The sequence below is a fragment of the Lathamus discolor genome, chromosome 2 (assembly GCF_037157495.1).
Source record: "Lathamus discolor isolate bLatDis1 chromosome 2, bLatDis1.hap1, whole genome shotgun sequence".
NCBI lineage: Eukaryota > Metazoa > Chordata > Aves > Psittaciformes > Psittacidae > Lathamus > Lathamus discolor.
Window position 1 is genome coordinate 73,877,172 of NC_088885.1, and position 12,327 is coordinate 73,889,498.

Here is a 12,327-nt window from a genome sequence, read left to right on the forward strand (position 1 = left end):
GTACTTGGAACAGGAAATGACTACGGACACATTATCAGGGCAGTGCTGTTACGCCAATGGCTGAAGCAGAGAAAACCCCCAAGAACTTGTTAAAATGCTGCAGGAAATAAAATAAAACAAAATAAAAACCAAATCCTGAAATAGAGTGCACCATGAAAATACCACAGTTTAAATTCCTGTGAGGTTGAGAGGAAAACAGAGGGCAAAACTGTATTGAAAGAAAAAATAGTACTGCATGTTGCTTGCCAATAAGGTGCCAGATGTTGCCCTTTGCAAGAGAGAGAAAGCATCTTGACAGAAATTTTCAAGAACTACTGTAGCAGCACGGTAGTGTACCTTAACAAACAACAACACTTCAAAAGATCTCAACGTGGAAATTGGGTGTGAGGTGGAACAGTTTTGTTAGGCATCCAAAGAGTGATTTTCCTATTCAATGGAATTAATATTAGCTGAAGCATATGCATGCATACTCCACAGATCATGTGAAACAGAAAAGGACTCTTTCATGGATTATTAAATACATGTGTGCTGTTTATACAGGAGAAAACAAGCCTTAAAGGCTAGGATGCCTATGCCAGAAATGGTAGAAGCAGAACATCACTATGAATCAAAGAACATAAAAGATGTTCCCTACATCAGATATCAGTAATACTTTCAGATATTCAATAATTTTGCTTAAAGTAACAATTACTCGTTACATGAATTCAGAGCATCATACAGCAGTGGATACTGTTCATCTGTGAAGTGAGAAATAGCCCAGGAATGTGAAACATCTGTGTACAAAACCAGTGACCTGGTGTCTGAGTATGACTAGAAGCACACCACACATAGAATCATAGAATCATAAAATAGTTAGGGTTGGAAAGGACCTCAAGATCATCTAGTTCCAACCCCCCTGCCATGGGCAGGGACACCTCACACTAAACCATCCCACACAAGGCTTCATCCTACCTGGCCTTGAACACTGCCAGGGATGGAGCACTCACAACCTCCCTGCGCAACCCATTCCAGTGCCTCACCACCCTCACAGGAAAGAATTTCCACCTTATATCCAATTTAAACTTCCCCTGTCTAAGTTTTAACCCGTTACCCCTTGTCCTGTCACTACAGTCCCTGACGAAGAGTCCCTCCCCAACATCCCTCTAGGCCCCCTTTAGATACTGGAAGGCTGCTATGAGGTCTCCACGCAGCCTTCTCTTCTCCAGGCTGAACAGCCCCAACTCTCTCAGCCTGTCTTCATACGGGAGGTGCTCCAGTCCCCTGATCATCCTCGTGGCCCTCCTCTGGACTTGTTCCAACAGTTCCATCTCAACAGACACACCATTTCCATGTTTCTGAGGAGGTGACCAATCACTTTCTTTCCTGCTCACTGATCATTTCATTTAACTATTTCTACCACTTCTTTTTTTTTAATTAGAAGATTAATATCTTTTTCCCACTGAAAATGTAAACTTTTGCTGCAGTTCTGGTGCCACACAGACAAAAATACGTCAGGTGAGTAATTTCATATTTGCATGTGAGAGAATCGCTACTGGAACACCAAGTTCCAAAGGAAGTGGTGAATTCTCATGATGATTTAAGGTCATTGGAACATGGGACACATTTTTGGAACACAAATTACAGCAATGCATAGTTGGTATTGTATCATAGAGGATATTTTTATACACCATAAGAACATCATCAGAATCAAGTGTTTCATCTGAAGTCTAACTGGCAAAGCTCCAAGTCACATCAAAACTGATGATCATTTATGTCATATCAGTCACGTTCTGCTTGTAACATGCTTCTTCACTGCGGTTCATGTTGCACAACTCAAAATGTTCCTCATTCCAACATATCATATAATGTACTTTCATTTTTTAAATTTCCCTTACTTCTTCTGGATGAGGTACTACTGAACAGTTTCTGTATATATACAGAATATATACATAATAATAATAATAATAATAGCAGCCTCTAACTTTTAATATTTTTTATATTTTTTTTTTTGTGCATTTGATATGAACACTCTAGCAAAGACCTTTTGCTGGCACAAACTGTATCTCTGGGAACAGAGTCAATGGGCAGAGGTATATGCATACAGACTAGACCATCAGGGAAGCAAGCATTCCATGCACCTGTAACAGACCACAACATCAGCCCAAAATGGACTTGAAGCGCAAAAGGATGTGCCACATATAGGCACCAGAAGAATAGGTTTTTTAGCACAGCCGCAATCCTTTCACTGAAGTTTTCCTCCATTTCTTAAGCTGCACCTCATACACCTAGATCTTTATGGCTCTCTGAACTCCAGTAGATGCATATTTTCTTGCTATCCAAAGAAGGGCTTTTATTTTCTTTAGGTTTTGAATTATAGTTTGACATAAGAATGTCTTTTTCTTCAAAATATCTTATAACAACACTAAAGAGGTCATGAAAGTGGGTCACTTGTGACTCACAGATCCAGGACAATAGCTGCAATACACTATCACATGGTATGAGACTTTGTCTCCTTTCTTATTCATGAGAACTCTCCTCTGCAGCTCCCTCTCACAGTCCCCAGCTCTCCAAATTCTATAAGTAGATGGCTAGACCTTACAACAGCGTACATACATAACTTCCACACTATATATGGATATGCACTTCTCATTTCAACTCAGGTATTTATACTTTAAGTAATATTTCTAATTTTATTTTCCAACTATTTTCTTTCTCTCCTCTCTTTAACCAGATTAAAGGGGAAAAAAACAAAACAAAAGAATGCTGACATATTTTATTTTAATATTAGGAAAAATAACTTAAAATTAAATGGAAGAATTAAATAAGAGTTTGTAGAAACCATTTCCCTTTTTCCTTCCTTTCAGTTCTTTTTATCTTCACACCATAATTTTCCTTGATTCAGACTAGCATGATATGACAAGCTTAACTGATATCCTGGTAACAACAAGGTTTACGAAGAGGTACAACCAATGTCAAAGATAAATGTGCTATTGCCTTTGTGATACAGAGGCAGCTTTATTTGCAAACTGGGGGCGGGACACACGACACACTGACTTCTTTTAATTTATGAAAGGAAACAGGAACAAGAATAAATGATACAAATAAAAATGCCACTTTGCTACTATGTACCGTAGTCATATCAGAAGGAAAAGCTCCTTTGTCAATGAACTTTCCAGGGTTACTTCACGCCAGTCAAGGCAGGAAGGTGACCTAAGACAGCAAATGTAATTTCTTTTTATTAAGTGCACCCATTGCTCATTTCCTATGTAAAAATTTAGTGCTATGCATTAGTTACAGTGCTAGCAGTAAGAGGAGGGCTGTAATCAAGAATTAGTACCACATCCAGAAATTTTAAACACATGCTCCCATCTTCTAGATTACTATTACACCACACATGGAATGGATAGTTACTTTATCATCTAAAGCAACAAAGCTGAAGTGTGCTCTGACAGCAATGATCTGTATGACATTCATTTGAGTGTGCAAGACCAGCACAGTTCTTATTGAAATGGAGACAGGCAGAATACCTTTGAGTTGCAAGACCAAACCAACATAGGCCAAAGTGAGCTAATTCCACAACAATAAGCCTCATGATATTGATATACTTCATCACTTTCTGAATTTGGTGTAAAACTGGAAGAGGGGGGAAGCTATTTAAGGAATTATGCCAGATATGGGATTGGAACAGGACATACGTCAAAATAGCAGTGTTGGAGCAAACAACGCACATTGTACAAGCATGCAAAGACAGATGGGACTGTGAGGGTCTATAACTCAACAAAGGAACCCACAATAGTAGATACAGGGATTAGAAACCAGATGTCTCACAAGCTAAAGTCTTTGTTTCGGTTGAAGGAAAGAGAAGTATGAAAGTATTGTCAGTTTGAAGGGCTCAAGTACACAACATCATGGACAGTCAGCTACAGAAATAAACAATTTCAGTGACCATAATGGGGGGGAAACATAAACGAAGTGTGAGCAAACGGGAAATAGCTGAATTCAAAAAATCAACAGTCTAAAAAAAAAAAAAAAAAAGCCTCTGCAATATAATTTCTAGCCCTTTCTCTTTCACTATTATTGTATTTTACCTTCAGTTTAGTTGTTTTCCTTTCCTCTATTATTCCTTAGGGAGCAATGAAAGCATATTGAGGGTTTTTTAAGGATAAATAGATGGGTAAAGCTGTTTCCTTAGGCAGTCCTAATCACCCTTTGTGTGGGCTTTCTCAGATACTGTTCATAAGAAATTGTATTTACAACAGAGGCAAATTCCCAACTGACAAGAAAATAAAGACTTTCCTATGCTATCAGTCTGTATGCTGAAGTCCCTTCAGCCTTACATACACCATCAAAACAATAATCATGCTAACTATGTGAATTTACATACTGGCTATTTAATCTTACATATCAGTGAAAGAGAAGAGAGGAAGAGAGTTGTAAAACACAGCAAATCGGCACCCCTTCCACATGGCAAGAGCAGTATTGGAGTAAGCCTAGCAAAGCCTGACCATGTATGAAGTCTGTTCTACAGAGTGTGAAAGAAATTATCTCCAACTAACATGCCACTCTTGAATGGAGCTCAAGAAATGTGTTAAGAATATACCCACCAGTTTTCTATGAGAAAAAGGGACCTCTGCAAATTCAGGAATGCTAAGTCGTTTTCAACAGTGACTGTGCTATGATTACATGCAAAGAATACAACAACATAATACATGAGTGCATGAATCTGTAACATTCAAAAAAACCCACACACCCTCCAACAAAACAACAAAAAACCAGGAAGACTACAGACCAAACAATGTTTTGAGAACACATTTTGATATCAGATACAATAATGATAGGCAAGCTAACAATATATGAAGAGAAGATCAGCAACGTCTTAGAATCACCAATATTTTATTAAGCTCTAGATTAGATAAAGCTTGTTCTCAACTGGTTTGTTAGCAAAACCTGTTTTGCCCCAGTATCACCGCCTGCAAGACACGTCAGAGGGAGCATGAAGACCTTGTAAAGAGCTTGGTTACCCAAATATTTCCATTTATTCCATTCCAAAAATTGCTCCTCTCCAAGCAATATTTACTTGTCCTGGCATTTTGGTTTCTTTTTTTCCTCTTTTTTTAATGGTTGATAAAAACACCACACAGCAATGTGGCTATGACAGTGCTTTTAAAAGAGATGGAAGTCCTTTGTGCAAGGAGTTTAGCAGACAAGATTACCTGGTAATACATTCCAATTTCTGATCAGATTCAAGGTCACTCCTTACCTTTAGAATGCTGAGAAGATAAAGGAGACAAAAGAGAGTGAAAGTGGAAGTAGAAATAAGAGAAGACCTCTTATTGAATATGTTGAATGGGAATCCACCAGCTAACACAAATCAATGCCTAAGTCCCAACTACAGCTGTTACTGTTTTTCATAGGCACAACAGAAATCCACCTCACCCATAGACATGGAGAGAGAACAAATTCTAGTTTTCTAAATAAAAGAGGGAAAGTAGCCCAAACCCCTCACGTTTCTCCTCATCCTACAGACTACAGAGCTACAAACGCCCTTGTGTCATCCTCTCAGTACTGCTGTCAGTGTGTACACAAACGCATCTGTCTATTTATTCAGTCATCAAAATGGCAAGTCTTCATGCTAGTCATAATTACACCTTCCGAAGAGGCAGGCACCTGCCATTTACTCTACCTTTTTCAATTATACCTAATTGAAGACTTGAGCTCAAATAGAGGAAGGGAGACAAGAGTTCTTCAAACTGTCTAAACACTTTCTGTTGAATAGAAAGAGAGGTTTTCTACCACAGCTCAAAAAAAGCCCTCCAGCATGACTGGCATAATAAAGAATTGCAACATGAGAGGCATTTCCTTCCTGTAAACACACTACACCATGAGGATGTTTTTAGATGGATGATGGCTCACAGCCTAAAGAAAACCCCTTCACCCCATCCTCCCCATTACTGCTGAAGCTAAGCTGAGTGCATTTCTTGAGTATGAGAACTTGTCTAGGGTAACTTACGGTAGCTTCCTTCTTTCAAGAGCACACACGTGATGGAGGACATTATGTAAAAAATGGCAAAAAAAGCAAGCCTCAATCAAACAAGCTGACCTGTGATCATATGATGAGATGACTGATGGTAGATTACCCTCTCCATGTACAGATGTAAACTCCTTGGCAACAGTAACCTGATAGGCACTGAGCTAGAGTAACCTTCTAGGAATTGAAGAAGCTGGAAAAAAAACAGCTGGCTCCACTTATATAAGGAATTAGTAATTAGGCCTAAAAGAGAGGATGATTTCAGTCTGTGTGATCTGCATTAAGAATAAGTCCCTGAAAGCATGTTTTGAGAAGCTATTTCTGGTACTTGTGTGAGTGTGCACATATGTGTCGGGATTTTCCCATTTCCTTGGACAGTGTTGCAGAAGTTTTCATCAAGAGGTAGTAGGAAGGTATCATTTGGAGAGAAGATGGTAAGAGTTGAAGAAAGGAATCCTTCTATTAAGCAATGTGATGGGAGAAGTTGACCACATAGGTTGGTCTCTGAAATTCATAGGCAAGAAACAAGAGCCAATATATTGTTAGCAAATTAGACTAATTGTGGTAAAACCAAAATGACCAAACGGAAAATGCCTCACATTGGTTAAGGGAGAAGCAGTGGTTAAGTTGTGTAACATATGCATAGGAAAAGCAGAGTACTTAAAAATATAGAAAATCGTCATCACATTAGTGATATATCTACAAAGATGCATAAGTATAATCCTTCAGATCCTTTATAATCAAAAGCAAAAATGATATTTATAATCTTGATCAGAGGATATTACTACATCAGCACTTCTTAGTCCCATTATTATCTTTCTAACAGCAGAAGAAACCTGTAATGGTTATAGATCTAATTTTAAGATAATGGATGATGAGAGACATTAAACTACTGAGAACTTTGTACATAAAAATCTAAGCTAAAGGAATTAAATGTAAATGCTATAATGAAGTTGTCCTGGCTATTTGAAAGCCTAAAGGATTTAATGTTTTTGAGTAAAAGCAAGAAAAAACTCAGCTATTTTTCGTCATCCATATTGTCAGCTGGAAAATGTAAACAATTGTATCAAAAGCAGAAGAATGTAAGGTTCCCTTTCGCTGCCTTCCCACGCTTTTTTTGCTCTCTACAGAGAAATGTAGGCTCCCCATCAAACAGGTTAGCAAAGCCAAGATGGTTCTTACAGATTTCCCTGGGCGTTCCTCAATACCATTTGTCAGTGGTATTTGTGGAGAATGCAATGGCATAGGTGGGAACCTCACTGGGGAACACACTGCACTACAAATATCAGAAACTAGCTGAGCTGTGTGCATCTGCTCTTTTTATCTTCTGTTTTGAGGGGCAAGAAACTAGAGAAAAGAACAGTTCATTTTATTTCCTAGCCAGATGCTGTAGTAGATGAGGTACCTGCCAGGACACAAGAGCATAGTAAGAAAACGAGAGATATTCTGTGAATTGTAATATATACATACTTTTTATGCTATTACATATGCTTTTTTGTAATACATATATATAAGGATGATTAGAACTTTATTTTTCAGTCTCTATCACTTGAACAGCTCTCCTTATGTTCATCTGTTTGCATCATTTTGTAGCACTGTATGTTTCTGATTGTTGTTTATTCTTTCCTATTCTCTCAATTTTTCAGTAGTATTTCCAATCAGTTCTGGAGTGGATGACATTGCCTCTCAGACAAGAAGGGCTAATACTCAACTCATTTTTTTTCATACATGGATACATGATGGCAGTGATGGGGGGGTGCCGGATCTGATGATGTAAAAATTGCAGAAGTATGTGAAGAATCACACTGAAATCCTTAGGATTACTTACACGCTTAACCAGAAGCAGAAGATCTGGTCTTGGTTTTTATAAGTACAATAGAAGGATGAAATAATTTCAGAGATCATTTCACTGGCCAAAAAAAACTGCAGAAATGGTGACCTTGATGGAGTGACTTGGAAGATTTGACTTACTAATTTCCTTTTTCTTCCTCTCTTCCTTTCCTTTCCTTTCCTTTCCTTTCCTTTCCTTTCCTTTCCTTTCCTTTCCTTTCCTTTCCTTTCCTTTCCTTTCCTTTCCTTTCCTTTCCTTTCCTTTCCTTTCCTTTCCTTTCCTTTCCTTTCCTTTCCTTTCCTTTCCTTTCCTTTCCTTTCCTTTCCTTTCCGTCTGCAAGGTACCTGAGAAACTGCAGTATGATTTCACTAAATATGTGTCATGGTTTGTGTGCAGGTGTAAGGAGATATATGCACACAATACACATGCACATTATTCTTTCCTTTACATTGGTAGCATCATCTTCCTTTTCCATTGCAGTTTATAAACCTGACAGTAACAATAAAGGAACATACTTAACTTCCCTTTCACTGACATGAGCAAAAAACCTTGTTTGACAGTGCAGATTAATCGTATTCACAACGATCTCCGAGACTGAGAGACTATACACGTCTTCCTCACTCCACCAAAGGTCTGAGCACCAAACAGTTTAAGAATAGAAGGGGGAGAAGCAAAAAGAAACCAGAAAGTGTGCTTAGGTAGATGACAAGTGATCCGGGTGAGGAAATCAAGACAAAGTGGCACATGACTAGCTCACTGGCTGAGAAATATGAGATTACTGTAGCAGGTTCAGGGCTCTAAAGGGGTATTTCTCTCACAACAGTGAAAACACATTTCAGAAGTTCGATTCATACAAAGCACCTTCTTACATTTGCAATGAGAAACACTGGACATAATTTACCTGTTAGGATTATGTCTATTATTTCAGCCTGTTTCATCCATGCACAGTTAATGTAATGCCCAACAACACACAGTGAGCAGTAATGGAATCTAGAACTATCTTTGAACTCTGTTACTTACTATACCCTACCCTAAACTGACATTCACTGCTTCACTTGTCCTTCTACTTCATAGTCACTGTTATTTCAGTGTCCAAGTTTCTTGTTCACGTGTTTCAAATAATTAGGATAATGAACAACGTTTGCTATTTGCCTTCCATACCACTTAGCTTTTTCATTGGTTATTCCCAAGAGGGCTACACTGTTCATTCGTTTTATACCTATATGATTGATAGCTCTAATTTTCTTCAACATAAGACAATTAACAGCTTATTTAAAAGGCCCAACAGCCTCATAGACTTTCTAAATGGAGAGGCTGTGAGTGAGACTACATTTACTACAGTGCAAGCAGAATAAATAAAAGGTAGCCAGGGTAAATTGAACTTTAGCCTCCAAAGCATGTTTTTACTCCCAGATCAGTACAATCCCCTTTCATACATACGAAAGGGGGAAGGAAAACAGGATAAGTTCCTCAGTGCATCATGAGGCTTCCCCAGAGCTTGGTGGAGACTCCTGCTAAGGACTGCCCTTGGAGGGAGCTGGGAGCCAGGGGGCACCTGGTTCCCCTGGACATGAAAGCGTGGTCTCACTGGCAGCCTGAATGTGTCCCTACCCATCAAAAATAACCATGAGGCACTGAAGCATCTAAAAGAAAGTTGTAGCAGGGTAACCGCAGTGCAAGGACCGCAAGAGACAGACAGAACTGCTCTGGTGATGCTGAGCTGCACTGCCACCGAGCTCTGACAAGCAAGCACTAATGGCACAGAGGCAGTTTAAGAAGTTACCTAATGTAGCTTCATCCAACTGTACAGTGCTGCTTAGGAATACTAATGTGTTGGCTCTGTGCAGCATTGAACTATGTTGACATAACCTTAGTTTTCCCTTGCTAGACGGATTCTCCCTTCCCTCTTTAGCCCATCCTTGCATTGCTTCACACTTAGTTTGGTTCCCGAGCATTTAAGAGTTGCATGAAATGGGGTGGCACAAACTTTCCCAAGCCAGTATTGACTTTCCAAGTATGGTGAAATGGAGCAATATGTAAGAGGAAAGACAGCAGATACTCACTACAGCAAAAGGCAGGTTTGTTTTTTCTAGAAATGTTTCATTTGTTCTAGCAGGTGTGTCTGATACCTTTTGCATAATGATAAACCCACACACATTCTTCATGCAAATAGTGACCCAACAGTTGCTCTTAGTTGCTTCAAGTAGTAAGTACATGTAACAACCTGCACTTACATACACACGTATGTTTACTGAACATTCATACAGTGCAAGGTAAACAGAGCTCATTGTGCCAAGGGAGGGACACGCAGTGCTGCTTTTACAGAGGTGGTGTACCATGGCCAACACAGTCATAATCAGCTGAAATCATTAGAATAGGTCTTCAGACATACTGGAAGCCTCTGACAAATTTTATCTTTCTTTTGTCTGGAACAAGATAATACTTTCTTTCAATTGTGCTATTTAAAATGTCTCACCTATCTCAACTATTCCTGTTCCACAAAGGGTTTGAGAGCAGTGTATGGGAGCAATTGCTGAGGCTCACCAGTTTGGACTCTATGGGCTGTGACCACTGCTCACTTGGGCACCTACATGTGCTCCATTTACCTGCCTTGGAAACTAAGGCTTGTTCAGCAGAGAGTTTCTCTAATCCTACATCACATCTTTTGTTAGCTTCCTCTGTTGTTAAATATTCCAAGCTTTGTGCTTCAAAGGTCAGCAGAGCATTTCTTATATCAGCTCTCACTATTAATTAGGTCAGAGCATTACTAAGAGCTTCTTTTTTCTTATTAGTGATTTCACTTCACATCTGAACCCTATCTTGATATATTGATGAGGAGTTTCTTAATAGGAAAAATAAATATTTGTCAAAATTGTTGTTTTGGCAAATATGACTGTGAACTAACTTGTGCATTTCTTTGTCAAACACACCTAAATCTGCTTTATTAACACAGAATTACCGCTCTAGGGTATAACGCATTCATGTATCTGAACTTTCTACTTACAGCCAGCAGGTCAAATCAGCACCCATGTTTGATGTGGGACATTCACAACGTTGTAACACCTGCCTCTGAGCTCAGAGGTTGTGAATTACAGCAGTGAGAGGCAGACATTTTCTTGTATCCCTGTTGTACCTGCTGGTGTGGGCATTCTCAGGTGTCAATAAACTGTGTTTGGCACTAAGTAGTTTAGTTCCACTCATTTGGTCTTGCACTGAAATGGACTAAAGTGCTGACACCATTCACCACTGACCCTTAACTGGAGCTGTAACCACCTGAGGACCAAGAGTGTGATACGCTTTTCAGACCTCATGGCCCACCTGAGTGTTTTTAATGCTCTTAGTCAAATACATAGCTTTAAACAGTGAAAGCCACATACAGCAGCAGTTTAAGTTTCCAGGTTTGACTTTGCACAGGAATACAATGGGAGTGCTCATTCGGCAGAAATGTGTTTGCAGAGCCTGGCACCCCTGCACAAAGACACAGCGCCTGTGTGAGCACCCAGCTGCAGTAACAGCCCTGGTCCTCTCTGCCCATGGTATGCTCTGCTCCTGTGCTGCCAGGATCCTGGGAGAATATGGAGAACAGACTATAACTGCAATATTTCAGGAGACTGTAAATGGATGGCATGGGATATTGTCCCTTGGGAGTTTGACTTCAGTGGGGTCAAGATTTCATCTCATAATATATTTACCACTCTAAAACCTGCAAAACTGCAGACATTGATGACCAGATGACTAATTCTGGTTCACACAAAGAGTTCCTGTGCAACATTTGACTCCCTACAAGGCAGTAAATGTATCTTATGCCCACTCAGGTAAAACTACTACATGCCATAGTAAGCATGATGAATAAAACAAGAAAATTCAGACAGGTTGTCTGGGATAGCTTCTCACCTTCACATCTTAATCTCTGAAAAGTACTGCGAGTACAGTCTTCCCCTGTAAGTAGTTTCATTCATTTCATAGCATTCAGTTTTAGAAAAAGCACTAGAACCTCTCTCAACATGACTAAGAAAATAGCTAATAATTGTCATCATGCTTATCTGATTGGCATTTTAGCTTGAGTTCCTACTAATAAAGAACTATTTGAGATTTTAACAGAAATGTAAATGTTGAAGTTTCACAGGTCATTGAGTTTTATAATATTGAGTCATTGGGCTATTATACATTGATCAAGCAAATAGCAAATGGTGTGACTTGCCAAAGAACATTACTCAAATATTGACCAGGAATTGATGACAGTCGGCTGCTCTCCAAGGACTACAAAAGTTAACAGGAAATTTTCAGCCAGGGCAATTGCAAGCTTCTGCCTTAAGACAGACAGTTCTGTTGGCTCCTTTTCCTTACCATCTTTTTTATTCTCCTCTGCTAAATCCAAGCAATCTTATCATAAACCGAAATGTACTTGGCGTAAATCCTTCCTTTGTGTCAGTTTGCTAGCTTATCTATCAGTCATCTCTTAATTCCAACAATCTGTATTGTTCTCTTT

The 12,327-nt window shown here is 39.1% G+C and overlaps 1 long non-coding RNA gene across 1 annotated transcript in view; it reads right to left on the minus strand.

Annotated features, from left to right (window-relative positions):
• The window catches only part of LOC136009262 (uncharacterized), a 32,512-nt gene extending 26,350 nt beyond the window's left edge, over positions 1-6,162 (minus strand). Inside the window, exon 1 of the long non-coding RNA XR_010610447.1 lies at positions 6,080-6,162. This is a non-coding gene — a long non-coding RNA (uncharacterized LOC136009262). The remainder of the gene's footprint in view (positions 1-6,079) is intronic.
• Positions 6,163-12,327: the final 6,165 nt, after the last annotated feature.